This window comes from Macrosteles quadrilineatus, unplaced genomic scaffold, assembly GCF_028750875.1.
Source record: "Macrosteles quadrilineatus isolate MER2022 unplaced genomic scaffold, UCM_ALF_1.0 Scaffold_2__2_contigs__length_208266976, whole genome shotgun sequence".
NCBI lineage: Eukaryota > Metazoa > Arthropoda > Insecta > Hemiptera > Cicadellidae > Macrosteles > Macrosteles quadrilineatus.
The window spans coordinates 992622-1009256 of record NW_026542595.1 but is presented as its reverse complement, the minus strand read 5'-3'; the positions used below and the strand labels follow the sequence as shown (position 1 = coordinate 1009256).

The following is a 16635-nucleotide window of genomic DNA, read 5'->3' as shown; positions in this document are numbered from 1 at the left end:
ATTTAAGACAAGTATCAACTTAAGGCCCACTAGTATACCTATATATATATATATATATATATATATATATATATATATATATACACGTCCGTGAACGCGATAACTTGAGTAATTTTTGTCAGATTTTGATGAAATTTGGTTTAAAGGTGTAAAGCGGGATAAACTTGAATGAGTTCGCGAACCAGCGCGATCGGACCATGGGAACGGGGCTTTACAGGGGGTTTTATGGGGTAAAAATTGGTTTTTCTCACTTTTGACCCTCAAAACACAAAATTTCCCGATTTCTCTTTAGATCTTTTTAAAGAGCTTAAAAAAAACAAATAATTTAGTATATAAACAAATTTTTGTTCGATTATTAGTAACGGAGAAAATTAAAAAAATTGTAAATTTAAAATTCCTATGTTATTTTTATGGAGAATATTGTCAAGTGTTGTAGTTTGCTTGTTTATGGAAATATTTTGATCAAACTTGGCAAATTTATTTATTTTGTACTAAGCTATCAATATTTTACTCAAAAACACACTTTATTAGTTTCCTTGTAGCAGCAAACCAAGGTACTCGTTAAACCTAATGTTATTAAAATATATTTAACTGAAAATCAATTGAGACAAATGGGAATTCGCTTAGTCGGCAGGTTTGCTGCGGCGGGGGTATTTAATGGGTTACACCAGGAAAACCTAACTCTGCAAATATAACATAAAAATGCACTTTTTGTTGGTATTCCAATTTTGTCCGAAAACCCAAAACGGGTTATTTTGGGGCCGGCTCAAGATTTTTAAATACAAAGCCCCATCAAGTAACACCTCATTTTGAAGACCACCAGTTAAAAAGAATATAAGCGAAAACCAGTGGTCCCTATCTCAACCCGGTACAAAATGGCAGCAGTTTTTAGTTTTTTATCATTACATTTAACATTTTTGAGCTGCCCCAAAATGCTGCATTTTTTGTTCCCAGGGGGAATTGTATGACCAACTTTAAGTATACGGTTTTTCTTAGTGTTAAGCTTTCCTGGTAAAAGCCATAAAATGTTAATAGAGATATTGTTGTATTATTAAAAGTGGGGTCTCTGAGGTTGATGAAAACTAAAACCCGCCTCCATTTTGTCTTGGGTTGAGACAGGGGCGCGCGTACAGATTGGCCAATGGTTCGAGGGTCTTTACTAACATACAGATTGACCAAAGGGCATAATGAGCAGGGACAAAAAATGGGAGAGGAGCTTACAGCAGTGATGTCCCATGTGGGGGAGGAGCTAGTCTATTCAAGTAAGGGTTTGTTAACGTTTTCTAATCTTACCAGACACAGAGGTGGCCTCTTTAATGCTATTGAATATCATAGAACCAACTTTTGTACAGTTGAAACAGCTGGCAAAATTCTTTAATTCGTTTTAAATATGAATACTTATAAGGTTAACATGGGAAACTGAGGAGCCTTTGGGGCAGAGCCCGAAATGATTTTTGGTATAAGAATATGTCTAGATATGTAAATCGGGAATGTGAGTTATCTTCAAACCAAATTTCAACCCGATCTGACCAGTAGTTAATGCGTGATTGGATATCAAACAAACAAATAAACAAACTCCCAAAATTTCAAAATATCAGTACTACGATATATTGTAGTTGATAAGGGTGAAAACATGATCTCTCATCATATCTCTATTATTTTCATTGCGTGCATGATCTCTTCAAGGCAACTTAGAAAGATTAATAATACTAATAACAATAACACATACTATGAAAACACAAAATTCAACGTAAACCATTTTCTTCTTTCCTTTTTTTACAAAATAATACATTTTCTTGATTTAACTGAAACATCACCGACTTACAGATAACCCCATTTTAGTATGGATGTAAAACAAAATTGTACTATGGACATATGTTTTGATGTAAACAACATTTTATTGTAAACTTGAAAAGTTCAGATGATTGACAACAGAATTCAGCACAAACTATACAATTGTAAAATAGGTAGTCCAGGACCTGACTAGGGTTCTGTGTGCATGTCGTGTATAGAGAATTTTGCTTTTGCTTTTCAATATGGGTGTCTTAGGAAGTGTTTTCCACTCGGGTGTCAAGTTCGCACCTGGTACGTTTTCGAGCTATGACGTCATCAAAATGGCGGCCATTGATTTTTTTAAATCGTATATTTCGCAAACTATTTGTCGGATCGGAATGAACTTTTTTTTGTTTGAAAGATAATTTTAAATGCTACCTGTTTTACATTTACACATTTGTTGTATGTTTAGTACATTCTTCGTAATTTTGCAAAAACCTGTATTTTTAAATATTTTTGAGTTATTCTTGTTTGTAACGTTTTATTGATACAATTTATCAAAAACCACCAATGAAAAAAGTTGTAGAACATTTAAAAAGCTTTACAAAAATACCAAATTCGATATGTTTTACTCAAAAGATTACGCCAAGAAACTAGATAAATCTCATAAAAACACCTATTTTGGCGCAAAAACGCCTATTAGTCCGGCATCTAGGGCAGTTCGCAAGTCTTATAAAGACAGTTTCGCCATTCAATGTTGATGTATGTGTCTAAATAAGTGTTTTCAACTCGGGTGTCACGTCTGCACCCATTGCAGTTTCCGGTTATGACGTCATTAAAATGGCGGAAAGGGCTATATTAAAAATAACGATATTTTACATACCATGTATCGGATCGGAATGAACTTTTTTGTTTGAAAGATAAGTTTACATGCTATCTTTCTTACATTTACACTTTTGTTTTATGTTTAGTACATATTTCGTAATTTTGCAAAAACCTATATTTTTAAACATTTTTATGTTATTTTTGTCGATAACGTTTTATTGATACAATATATCAGAAATAACTTAAAGACAAAGTTGTAGCACGTTAAAAGAGCTTTACAAAAGTACCAAATTCGATATGCTTTACTCAAAAGATCACGTCAAGAAACTAGAAAATCGTACAAAACAACCTAATTTTGCGCAAAAACGCATATAAATCCGACATTTATCGCTGTGTACGAGTCATATATAGACAGTTTTACCATTCAATGTTGATGTATGTGTCTAAAGAAGTGTTTTTAACTCGGGTGTCACGTCTGGACCCACTGCAGTTTCCGGTTATGATGTCTTTAAAATTGCTACATGTTACGATTTTACCAGCTATTTTACTTAAAATAAGACCATTACCCTCTTTTATGCAAATAAAAGCACAACAAATCAATGTAATTAGTCCATAGGAATGTTTCCACTATATAAATACCCCCGGTGCAGCAATCCTGTCGACTAAGCGAATTTCCATTTGCCTGGATTGATTTTCAATTAATCTATTAAATTAACATTGTTTGAGTTGTTAATACAATAATACAACAACTCAAACAATGTTAATTTAATAGATTAATTGAACTAAGCATGTAAACTTATCTTTCAAACAAAAAAAAGTTCATTCCGATCCGATACATGGTATGTAAAATATCGTTATTTTTAATATAGCCCTTTCCGCCATTTTAATGACGTCATAGCCGGAAACTGCAATGGGTGCAGACGTGACACCCGAGTTGAAAACACTTATTTAGATACATACATCAACATTGAATAGCGAAACTGTCTTTATAAGACTTGCGAACTGCCCTAGATGCCGGACTAATAGGCGTTTTTGCGCCAAAATAGGTGTTTTTATGAGATTTATCTAGTTTCTTGGCGTAATCTTTTGAGTAAAACATATCGAATTTGGTATTTTTGTAAAGCTTTTTAAATGTTCTACAACTTTTTTCATTGGTGGTTTTTGATAAATTGTATCAATAAAACGTTACAAACAAAAATAACTCAAAAATATTTAAAAATACAGGTTTTTGCAAAGTTACGAAGAATGTACTAAACATACAACAAATGTGTAAATGTAAAACAGGTAGCATTTAAAATTATCTTTCAAACAAAAAAAAGTTCATTCCGATCCGACAAATAGTTTGCGAAATATACGATTTAAAAAAATCAATGGCCGCTATTTTGATGACGTCATAGCTCGAAAACGTACCAGGTGCGAACTTGACACCCGAGTGGAAAACACTTCCTAAGACACCTATATTGAAATGCAAAAGCAAAATTCTCTATACACGACATGCACACAGAACCCTAGTCAGGTCCTGGACTAAAAGCTAATATGACAAGCTTATATTCTTTCACGGGATATCATCCAAACGCGCAAAAGGCACATCTAGAGGATAAGATCTTTAAATTAGATGCAAAATATGCCTACAACAATAAATACTTAGGTGTCGATTTGCTGCACACAAAAATCCTTAATTATTAAGAAATATATAACTTATTTGATAAATGCAATTTGGAGTTATTATTTTCTTTTAACGTCAACTGAAAATGTAGCTGACCGAATAAGTAATTTAATGACAAATTATTATTTATTTGAGGATTTTAAGGCGAATTGTTAAGAATTATTTGAAGTTTTGAATTTTAATTTTTGGTTTAGGTGAATGTTGAGTAAGTGAGTAGATTTTGATACTCTGTGGTAGAACATTTTATTCGGTTTATTTCACTTCCAATGGAATATCTTTTTCCTTTTTTTACTTTTGTTAAAATACTACTCCTATAATGAATATTGCTAGATTGGTTTTGTGAACTTAAAAATGAACATCGTGTGCAAAATACTAAAACAGATATCTATACAGGGTGTCCTGGAACTCTCTACCAATATTTTAGGGCATTGCTCCTGGTTAAGAAACATAACTAAATATCATATTTAAACTGTCCGGAAGTCCTTAGTTACTCACACAGCCACCATTTTGTTTTTTCAGTTATTAATTTTTTTCTAAAGAATGGTTAAACATACGAAATGGAAACTATGCACAAACATTTATGACAACTAGACAAAGCTACCAAAAAATTATCACGATTTTTCAAATTCATAAAACAGAATTCAGGCGGCCATTTAAAATTTTTGTAAAATCAATGGTTTTGAGTTTTTTAAGAATGAAAATTTAAAATGGCCGCCATTTTGTTTTATGAATTTTAAAAATCTTCATAATTTTTTGTAGCTTTGTCTAGTTGTCATAAATGTGTGTGCAAAGTTTCCATTTCGTATCTTTAATCATTCTTTAGAAAAAAATTAATAACTGAAAAAAAAACAAAATGGCGACTGTGTGAGTAACTAAGGACTTCCGGACAATTTAAATATGATATTTAGGTACGTTTCTTACCCAGGATCAATGCCCTAAAATATTGGTAGAGAGTTCTGGGACACCTGTATATACAGCCCAAAGTACCCATGAACATTTGAGAATACTACAAGTCACACCCCCATAAACTATATACTTAAAATGTTGGTCATGACGAGAAACCTTGCGCAAAACTATTCATTATTTCATAGATTGTCCTTTTAGGTCGTAATAATTGCTTTCCAAAGGAAACTTTCCGTATACCAAATGTTAAAAATACCTCAGATGTACTTATTTGTCATTCTTTCAATTTATTACCTTATTAAAATCAGGTGTGATAATTTATTTTCACCACACTATGATGTTTTTGGATGTGTATTACATACGTTAGTTGGTGGCTGAAAGTTACGTTTTGCTGGCCATGCCAGCTGTCATCGTAATTTGGGGACCGAGCAGGTTTTTACATCCCGGGGCCGCAAAATCAGCTGTCCGCTTGCATATTAATTACACAAACAGTATCCATAGCATTGAAATAGAATTGTTTTATTGTCACCGTTGCCTAGCAACTGTTTATTATTATTTTTGCTGATTCCTGAAATTAATTCTTCACATAGCCTTAAATAAGTTGCGTTGACTAGCAGTTTTCATTATATTATTATTGTGAATAGTAGTAGTGTGGTGAAAAATAGTGTTCGTACCACGGACCGAAAATGGGTTTTGCAGCTCTCGATCGATTTAAGTTCTCGACTTCGTCTCGAACTTAGAAACTATCTCGAGCCGGCAAAACCTCGTTTTCGGTCCTAGGTACGAAATAATACTATTGTATTACTGTATTCTGTTTGGTTTATTATTTCATCTTAACTTAACCAAAGGTTTATTAATACTTATGAAGTCAAGCGGGGTGAAGCCCGTGGGTAACAGCTAGTTCAAGGCAATTTTCAAACAATGTGTATACACATAAAACGAGAATGCTTATGCTTTGAATCTTTAAAGAACACTTCAGAACTTTTAAATGGTAACATTATCTTAATTGCTATAGGTCAAACAAAATAACAATTACGTAACCAACTCGACCTCCCAAAAAACGTATTTTGTGTACTTTACAAGAAATTGATAGTGAGTTTAAAAGTAATTAGTTAGATTGTATAGCCTTTTTATTTGCATTAGAATACCGCACTGTTTTGTTAAAGCTACATTTGAATGTAAGAACCTTATTTTTTTACTTAACAGCTTACATAAAACTTAGTGTTTTAAAAAGTAAAACTCGTCTCTTGAATTTGACCACCTCTGTGTCGGGTAAGATTAGAAAACGTTAACAAACATTTTACTTTAATAGACAAGCTCCTCCCCCACACGGTACATCACTGCTGTAAGCTCCTCCCCCATTTTTTGTCACTGCTCATTAGGACCTTTGGTCAATCTGTATGTTAGAAAAGACCCTCGATCCATTGGCCAATCTGTATGTGGCCGAGACAGGGAACTCTAGTTTTCGTTGATATTCTTTTAAACTGATGGCTTTCAAAATGAGGGGTCACTTGATTGGTCTTTATATTTAAAATCTTTTAGTTGCAGTTGCCCCCGAAATACCCCATTTTAGGCTCCCGGGCAATACTGTGATACCGACCAAAAAGTAGTTTTTTTAGCGAATTTCCCATATAGGGAATAAGCTATTACCGTAGGTCTCATGGTAAGACTTGGACCCGGGACCGATTTACTTTTTCATTTTGATGTCCCTAGAAGCCAAAAACACTATTCGTTCAAATTCATATATATATATATATATATATATATATATGTCCGTTATAGCACGATAACTCGAGCAAAAATGATCCGATTTTTATGAAATTTGGTACAAACGTGTAAACCTATGTTACTTAGGACGAGTTCGCGAACCAGCATGATCGGACCACGGGAACAGGGTACTATTCCTAGGTACTAAGCTATGTACAACAGGGAGAAGGAAGTAGTCAAGGCAAGCTGTCCGGAGTGTGGGATCTGTTTATGACCAATAGATTAAGGTATTTGCAATCCAATAATGCTAAGGGAAGGGAGGGAAACAGGTCTGTGACGTAGGAAGTGGTGAAGGAAGTAGTAAAGGCGAGTAGTCTGGAGTGTGGGAACTGTTTATGATGATTAGATTAAGGTATTTGCAATCCTAAAATGCTATGGAAAGGGAGGAAAACAGGTCCGCGACGTAGGAAGTGGTGAAGGATGTAGTCAAGGCGAGTAGTCTGGAGTGTGGGAACTGTTTATGACGATTAGATTAAGGTATCTGCAATCCTAAAATGCTATGGAAAGGGAGGAAAACAGGTCCGCTACGTTGGAAGTGGTGAAGGAAGTAGTCAAGGTGAGCTGTCCGGAGTGTGGGAACTGTTAATAACGATTAGATTAAGGTATCTACAATTCTTAAGTGCTATATGGAAATGGAGGGGAAAAGATCCATGACGTAGGAAATCTTGTAGGACGTAGTAAAGGCGAGCCGTGTGGAGTTTGGGAATGGATTTTTGTATCTCCAATATAGTACTAAGACTGCTTTCAGAGTGGACTAATGATTTTCCCCGAGCAAAGCTCGGTCCCCAGGTACTTCCTTTTAAATATGAAACATCATAAGGTTAACATGGGAAACTCCAGAGCCACTGGGGCGGAGCCCGAAAGCCCGATCAGAATAAAATCTACTTAGTTGTCCTATTTAATGCCCAAAGAATCGGTGTACCGAATTTCAGCCTCCTAGGTAAATGGGAAGTGGGAGAATTAGTGATGAGTGAGTGAGTGAGTCAGTCAGTGAGGGCTTTTTCTTTTATATATATAGATAAGATAGATAAAACTTATTCGTAGTCAATGGTTTTATCTATCCCAGAACCTTGCAAGGCTCGGTCCCCGGTACTCAAGAGATTTCAAGAGAGATTGAAGAGATTTATTGTCCCATTAAGTAATAAATACAATAGGCATGGAAATTCGCGTAGTCTTCGGGTTTGTGGTGGTGGGGGTATTTTTAATGTAATTTTATTTAGTATACAAGCATAGATATTACTGATCCATTCCTCTTTGCAATTAAACCCTGACTTCTGCTTCAGCTTTTTTGGTTATGTATAGTACCGACCGGACCGGCTTCCTCCTTTTCTTTCTAGCACTAGCTGACCTTGTGAAACTACTTTATTTCGGTAAGTGGATTAACTTTGGTAATTTAATGTTAGTTATTTTGGAAACAGTTGTTTAATCAGTAGTTTGCAACTATTGAATGTTTGAATAATTTGCCCCAGTTACATAGTCGACATACTTGGTTCCTTGGGTTGCATCACTGTTGTTGTGTTGTGCCTCTCTGGTTGTAAATTGTTGACAACGTGCGCCCTTTGTTTGGTCATCAAGGATCCTATATTTTGTAAATCCATTTGATGAAGGTTCTTGCTTGGAATAAATGTCATTTACACACTTCTAAAGTATTTAGGATCCGGAAGATTAATCTTATTACTAACTTAATCAAATCAAAGCTTTAGGCCTATTTCCCAATAGACAATACAATTGCATATGGGATGGTCAACGATAGGTACCGTAGATATTACGTTGGTTAAACATTTTTCAAGGAAGAGTACAATATGGATGTAGAGTACAAGGGGATGCGGAATACTATCCCCCGGAAAACTACCCCCCCCAGGTGAAACGTGACGTCACAAAATCTGCCAACTAACCAATATGGAAGCCGTGTCCGCGACTGGAATACTACCCCCCCCCCCTAGACAAATCATGCTATTTAATTTTAATTTTAATTCGAGTAATTCCATTGGATAATAGAAAAGTCATGTGGTGAATATAAAACAGAATTTCGAAATGTTACAGCAAGTTTGGTTGGTTAGGTTAGGTTAGATTATAACTGTTTGACAACTAAATTTGAGTGTCCGTGACTGGAAAACTATGACCATAGTTCGATAGTCTCACAAAAGGTACATCTAGCAGATTACTGTTTCTGGTCACATGCAAGTGCACCGAGCTTCTACAAGCGTAACTCTCTAGTTTTGTTTTAACTCGTACCAAGCAGACAAATATATACATATTTACAATAGTCAGTATTTGTTCAGACTGAAACAGAGGCTTGCAATGTGCATCCAAGGGCGCACCACTTACAATCCTAAAGACCTTTTTCTGTAGCACAAGAAGTTTTTTGACATCTGCTCCATTTCCCCACAATAACAGACCATAACTCAAGATGCCATTAAAAAAAGCATAATAAGATATTTTCAGATATGGCTTAGGAACAAGATTTCTAAGTTTTCTTAACAGATTAATTACCCTGTTGAGCCTAACACACAGGGATTCAATATGGGAAGACCAAGAGAGAGAAAAATCAAGCCAGATTCCCAAAAGTTTTACATTTTTTTCCACATCTAAAAGCCCAAGATCAGGTTTACCAAGAGTGAATAAAATATTCTGAGTTTTAGAGTCATTCAAAAGTAACCCATTTGTTTCAAACCAAGAGTTAGCATCATTTAGAGCATTATTCATTAACAATACAAGACTATTTACATTAGAACCACTACAAAAAAAGGTTGTATCATCTGCAAAGACAACTGAGTTTACACCTATGTTTGAAGAGAGATCATTTACATGTACAAGGAACAAGAATGGGCCCTGTACCGAACCCTGCGGTACTCCACTTTTGATCAGAGCTACGTCAGAGAGGGCATTATTGAACTCTCTGCGAGCGATTTTCTAGGTAAGATTGAAATAGGCTAAGCTCCACACCAACAATGCCATAATGCCTTAATTTTGTGAGGAGTATCTCATGCGGAACGCAATCGAAAGCCTTGGTAAGGTCACATAAAGTTGTTAAAGTAGTATGTGAGTGGTTTTCAAAACCATCTACAACCTTCTGTACAAGGCTCTCGACCGCATCCACAGTAGACAGCCCTCTCCGAAAACCAAACTGAAATTTGGAAAACAAAAAGTTAGTCTCAAAAAATTTGTTTACCTGGTGTTTCATTGCTGATTCAACGATTTTGGAAAAACAAGGCACCACAGAGATCGGCCTGTAGCATCGTGGAGAACTAGTGTCACCTTTCTTGTAGATTGGTACAGTTTTTGAGGATTGCAGGCACAAGGGGTAGACACCACTAGTAAAGCAATCATTTATGCAATGTGTAAGTGGGGCCACTATAAAGTGGGCCACTTCCTTTACAAAATCACTATTGATACCATATATGTCTTTGGAATTTCCACTTTTCATGTTTAGTATCAACTTTGCGACATCATCTCAGCTCACTGGCTTCCATCTGAAGGTGACCTCGGGTATACAGCAAAATTGTTGAGCAGGTAAGTAGAAGCAGGTTGATTGAGATTGACAGTTTTCTGAACATCCGCCACAGATGAGATGAAGTATTGGTTGAACTCATCCGCAGTTATGGGTACAACGCCCGCCTTGCTGGAGCTAATCCTAGCTGAATTTATAACAGACCAGGCTGTCTTACATTTGTTAGAGGACGATTCGATAATCTTGGCGTTAAAGTGAAGTTTAGCATCTTTAATGGCTGCTTTATAGTCCTTCCTAGCATCCATGTAGGTCTGCTTGAAGAATCCCACATTGATGTTGTACTTGGACGCCCATAATAAATTATGGTAACATGTTAAAGTTTCTTCACGGAGCTGACGGAGGTCATTTGTGAACCAAGCATTTCCAGTTCCACGGCGCTTTACATGAGGATTTTTCTTTACCGGTTTGATGGGAATACATAAATATAATTTTTCATGGAACTTTTCCATGAATAACTCAAAAGAGCTACTATTAGATATGTTATTAAGAAATGACCAGTCAATTGAAAAAAAAACATGTTTTCTGTTATGTTAAAATGTTTTCTGTGTAGCCTATGTTATATTACAGTTTATTGCCTTATCTACCTAAATTAGACTATTTTAAGCACATCGGTGATTTTAGACGCATGAAAAACTTTTTGGGTACAGTTTCTTAACTGGACTAACTTAACTTAGGCCCTATCGATTGAAACTATCAAATTGAAAATATCGTTTAATAATTGATACATTTACAAGGTATATTGAGTTATTTTAAAATTAACTGTCATAACCTAACCTAACCAACCAAACTTGCTGATAGTGTAAATATCGAATTAAGGTTTACTAATAATCGGTATTAGCATAGCTAAGTTAAGAAACTGTACTCAATTTATTTTTACTATGCGTCAATAACTTAATACTAACCTAACCTAACTTATCCAGGGTTTACCCAAAATCGGTCATTATTTCACATTGTTAACCTAAGCATGGGTTAGGTTGGGTTGGGTTAGGTTAGGTGAGTTTAGTTTAGTTTATTAGGGTAGAATGGGGGAAATCGGTGGTGGGGTAAATTGGAGGTAAATTTTAAAAATAATTATTTAACCCTTTTTGAAATGTTTAAATTAGGCTAGGTTTTAAAACCACTAAAACATTGTTTACATATTTTCTAGTAGGTAATAAAAAATAATTTTGCTTAGACATGTACGTAACTAAAAAAAATAGAAAAAAATAAAACGATTTATCCGTTTTTTCAAAATCTCCGAGCCTAGAAATTGCATTCGTTTTAAATTAATATTTTTTACCATACACTATACAGATGTAGAGAAAATGTTCCAAATCTGTCCCTACAAGAAAAAGGACATTCTAAACTACAATTATTTATATTTAAAGAAGATAATAATTTAAAAGGCCATTGGGGGGAAGGAGGTTAAATTTTACCTCCAAATTACCCCACGTGGGTAAATTGGTGAAATTTTTTTTGTTATTTTCTGTTTGTTTTTACATAAAATCATTTGAAAATGCCATAAACAAATTGTTAAGGGCATATACTATCATCAAAAGACTAAATTAAGACCCTAGTAGATGACATTTTGTGTGCAGTCAGTCCACTGTTAAGGCCCAATTGATATATAATCAACCCAATACAGTGTAGTGCAGTTATTATATATACTGTACAAACAAAATAGAAACATATGTTATAAAAATAAGTAAAAACAATGATACAAGAATAATATTGTAAAATAAAGAATTAAAATATGAAGTGAGTGTTACATTTATGTCTAACAAAAGTGCATTTAAAATCAAATTATCAAAAACATTATGGTCCTTCCTTCGCAGCCACATTAATTGTGCACGGCATCTATTGTAAGTCCATTTTTATCAATTTCTACAGTTTGAAGATTACTGTTTTCCACCAAGGAATCAACAGATTCACATTGTGCTGTTTTCCCATCCAGGAAACAACAAGTTACACAATCACAGTCTAAGCTTTGGGATATTGGACCTGAATTTACATCTCTTATTCATTTTTTGTTCTTTTGACCCTTTTCAATTACTTTACCTTGTATGTAAAGCCACAATTGGTCCCATTGTTAGACTACAACAATTCAAACTAGTTTCTTCTAACCCACTTCTAGTAACATGACGGATGAAGTAGTTAAGAAACTTAAAAGCCAACTTGATGCGGTCCAGTTTCGTAGAAATTGTGCTTTAAAGAAAATAGACAAAGTTTATAATCTAGGCTTAAGCTTAGGAATAACCACCGAGTCTGAAGATTGTGAATCCTTTAAAATTCGTAGTGCATCCATTCATGAGTTATTTGAGGAATTTAACACACTCCAATCAGAAATAATTGCTTTGAAAAGTCAATTAGATGAATCAGATTATAGTAAAGTAGAAGAGCTTTCTGATAATGTTAGTGACAAATATTACTACATTTTAACTGTTATGTCAAAGATTGTCCCTCCCGAAATTGAAAAGTACAACCACCTAGTTCTAGATCTGAAACTAACCATTTGCCCGTACAAAGCCAAGCAAAGTTACCTAAAATTAGTTTCCCTTCATTTTCTGGCAACTTCAAAGAATGGCCTACCTTTTATAATTTATTTAGACAACTAGTGCATGAAAATAAATCATTGTCAAACATTGAACGGTTCATGTACCTTATTGGCTCATGTACAAATGATGCATTGAGGTTAGCAAAGAATCTCCCCATAACTGATGTCAATTATACCATTACTTGGCAAAGTTTTGTATCTAGATTCCAAAATAAGCGTAAACTTGCTACATGTTACTTGGATGAAATACTAAACATATCTCCAGGCTTTGAGAAACTTCATTGATACCTTATCTGAAAATACAAGTGCCCTAAAAACACTAGGCCTACCTGTTGAGCAATGGAGTTTTCTCTTGCTTCACAGTGTTGTTTGCAAAATCGATCATAAGATGCGCACTGATTTTGAACTTAAACATTCTGATATTGAATTGCCTACTTTTGACCAATTTTTGAGTTTTCTAGATGAACAGTGTAAAGCTCTTGAAACCGTTCAAACTTCTGTGACAGAAGTTTCTACAAATAAACCGTATAAGCAATACACTAATAATAAGCCTTATTTTCATCAAAGAGCCTGTGTATCTAATCTCAATGCAGTAATGTGCTTATTTTGCAAGGAAGCTCACACAATTTATAAATGTGAACAATTTGGACGACAAACTCCTGCTCAGCGTAGGGATTGGATTAAAACACAAAATGCTTGTTTTAATTGTTTACGGACCTCGCATAAACTAAATCAGTGTACTTCAAAAACTAGCTGTTTTAAATGTGGAGCAAGACACAACAGTTTACTACATAATGATGATATTGGCCTAACCAACAAGGCTCAGGTTAGGGTAAGGCAGAATAATAAGTAGGTCCTAATGAAAATTCCATTCAACCAGCTGAAAAACTTGAAAGTCAAGTCCCTTGCATTCATGCAGCAGTGTTAGGTCTTCTTTAGTTTTGTTAGGAACTGCTTTAATTCATATAAAGGATAGATCAGGTCAATTCCAACCAGTTAGAACTTTGATTGATTCTGGATCTCAGACTTCCTTTATAACTGAAGATTGTTGTCAGCGCCTGTGCCTTCCTCGAAAGAAATTCAATGAACATGAATCTGGTATTGCAGAATCTACTGTTTTATCTACTAAAATAGTTGTATCGTGCACTCTGAAACCTCGTTTTGATTCTGAACTTCGCCTTCAGACTAATGCTGTGATTCTGAAGAAAATTACGTCTCAAATGCCTTCTACCTCCCTTCCAGAATGTATCAAAGACCAATACAAACATTTAGAACTTGCAGATCCTACTTTTGACGCACCAGGAAAAATTGAATTTTTGTTGGGTGTAGACTTGTACCCTGAGGTAATGAATGGCGGGCGGATGCCTGCTCCCAAAGGTTATCCCATTCCTTAACCAAAGTAGTTTTGGATATATTTTGATGGGTCCAATTGATCTTAATGGCAAAACACAGCCATATGACCAGGTTTCGGCTGCACTTTACTTGACGTCCTACACTCATTCGAATGAAAATATCGATCGATACATCGATTAATCGATTGCTTCATTCGATATATCGTTTGGTTAGTTAGGTAAGGTTAACCTAACCTAACTAACCAAACGATAGTTATATCGAATGAAACAATCGAATGAAAATATCGAATCGAAAAAAACAATCGAATGAGTGTAGGACGTCAAGTAAAGTGCAGCCCAGGTTTCATCTATTGTTTCCAATGTTGCAACCATTGAACATTCTCTAGATGATCAACTTAGACGTTTTTGTGAATTAGAAGAAGTCCCAGTCCCTGCATCAGTTAACCCTGAAGAGGAAAAATGTGAGATGATCTATTGTAATGCTGTAAAACGGGATCAGGAAGGAAGATACATAGTTCCGCTCCCTTTTAAAAACGAAGATCCCAAGATTGGAAAGTCGTATGGGAACATGAAGTCGTCGATCAAAGCTATGAAAAGAATGAACAACAACAAAGTCCATCCAAAAAATGGTGTAGCTCAAACTATTAGGTATCAGAATATGTCCAGTCACTATCGCCGGATCTATAATGCTAAACCTCGTATAGACACTGGCCCAATTTTTTCTCACAGACCCAAGCTACACAATACATCTAAACATCATACTTGGAATAAAAAAGAAAGTGAATTTTTCTACAGAAGCAGAGCAAGTCATCAGTTTCAGCTCAAGCAAATGTTGTAACTACTTAATCACATAATTTTGTAAATGTTCCTTATTGAAAAGAAAATGTTTCTTTTGGCGGGCGGTATGTTAAGGCCCAATTGATATATAATCAACCCAATACAGTGTAGTGCAGTTATTATATACTGTACAAACAAAATAGAAACATATGTTATAAAAATAAGTAAAAACAATGATACAAGAATAATATTGTAAAATAAAGAATTAAAATATGAAGTGAGTGTTACATTTATGTCTAACAAAAGTGTATTTAAAATCAAATTATCAAAAACACCACCATTTCCAGTTAGTTCCAGACATATTGGTCTTATTGACGCGGACTACAGTAAAGTAAAGAAATTACTGAGTGAGAAACGTCAGCAGGTAGGAATTGTGATTTAGACTAAATATGAGTTCAAACATGTCCTCACAATACACTAAGAAGTTTTTCTTTTCTTACAAAAAATATGCCTTACTTTTAAAAGAATAATTAAGGGAAAAAATACAGATTTTGGTAGAATTTTATAAGTTTGTAATAAATTTTATGAAAAAGTACAATGAAAACTGGATTTATTTTCTTAATCCTAATCTATTAGTTAGTAGCTTCTTGAAATATAAACTTTTTATTTGATTTCATTAATGAGTAGGCTATTACAACACAAAAATGGTCAGAATTCACGTTTTTTATCTTTAGCGTAAATTTTTTGCCTAAATTTTTTTATATAGGCCTAAGGGAGAAAATCAATTTGGGGGGGGGGATTTTTTTAATGTTCCTTTTATATTCATACCATTATGGATAGCCCTTATACAATAAACTGTGTATAGTTTTCATAACCTTGCGCCCATAGAATAGGTAAAGAATCAGTTATAACCTAGTAAAAGGGAAAAATAATTCAAATTTGACATTAAATTTAAAAATTTTGGGGTCAAGAAGTTAAGTTATGGAAACATATACAAGGATTAACATGTTAAGTAAACTAAGAAGAATACAATAAAGCATTAGGCCTAATAATATTTGTAAAAACTATAGGTCGGAAAAATAGCGAAAACCAATAAAAATTTGGCAGAAAATAACTTGTTTTTGAAAATAGGGCGTTTTTTTAGGGGTGAAGGGGTGAAAATTTTGGAAAACACATGAAAGGGTTTTGTAGAAAATTTAATTCCTGACCATGAAAATTGTTTCAAATCTTTGCTAGCTCTTAGCGTTTTTGAGTTAAGCCGTTAAAAAAAACCTATTTTGCCGTTTTCCGCTGTCAGCCATTTTGAGTTTTTAGAAGGGTTAAAATTTGAAAATATTACTTTTGGAAATTTTACCAATAATTTGGGATCAGATTCTACAATGCTGCCAAATTCCATGTCCCTAGCAAGTTTCTAGACTGTTCGGATGGACTTACAATAGTCGGTAACTTTCAATGTTATTCTCCATAAGAATAACATGGGGCTCGTAAAAGTGGTAAAAAACCTTAAAATTTTGACAATAAACTTAAG

At 34.5% G+C, this 16635-nt stretch overlaps 1 protein-coding gene across 1 annotated transcript in view; it reads left to right on the top strand.

Annotated features, from left to right (window-relative positions):
• The first annotated feature begins 8175 nt into the window (after positions 1 to 8175).
• The window catches only part of LOC128984602 (protein arginine N-methyltransferase 1-like), a 49614-nt gene continuing 41154 nt past the window's right edge, over positions 8176 to 16635 (top strand). The window contains exon 1 of the mRNA XM_054403939.1: positions 8176 to 8304. The gene's annotated coding sequence lies outside the window, so the exon portion shown is untranslated. The remainder of the gene's footprint in view (positions 8305 to 16635) is intronic.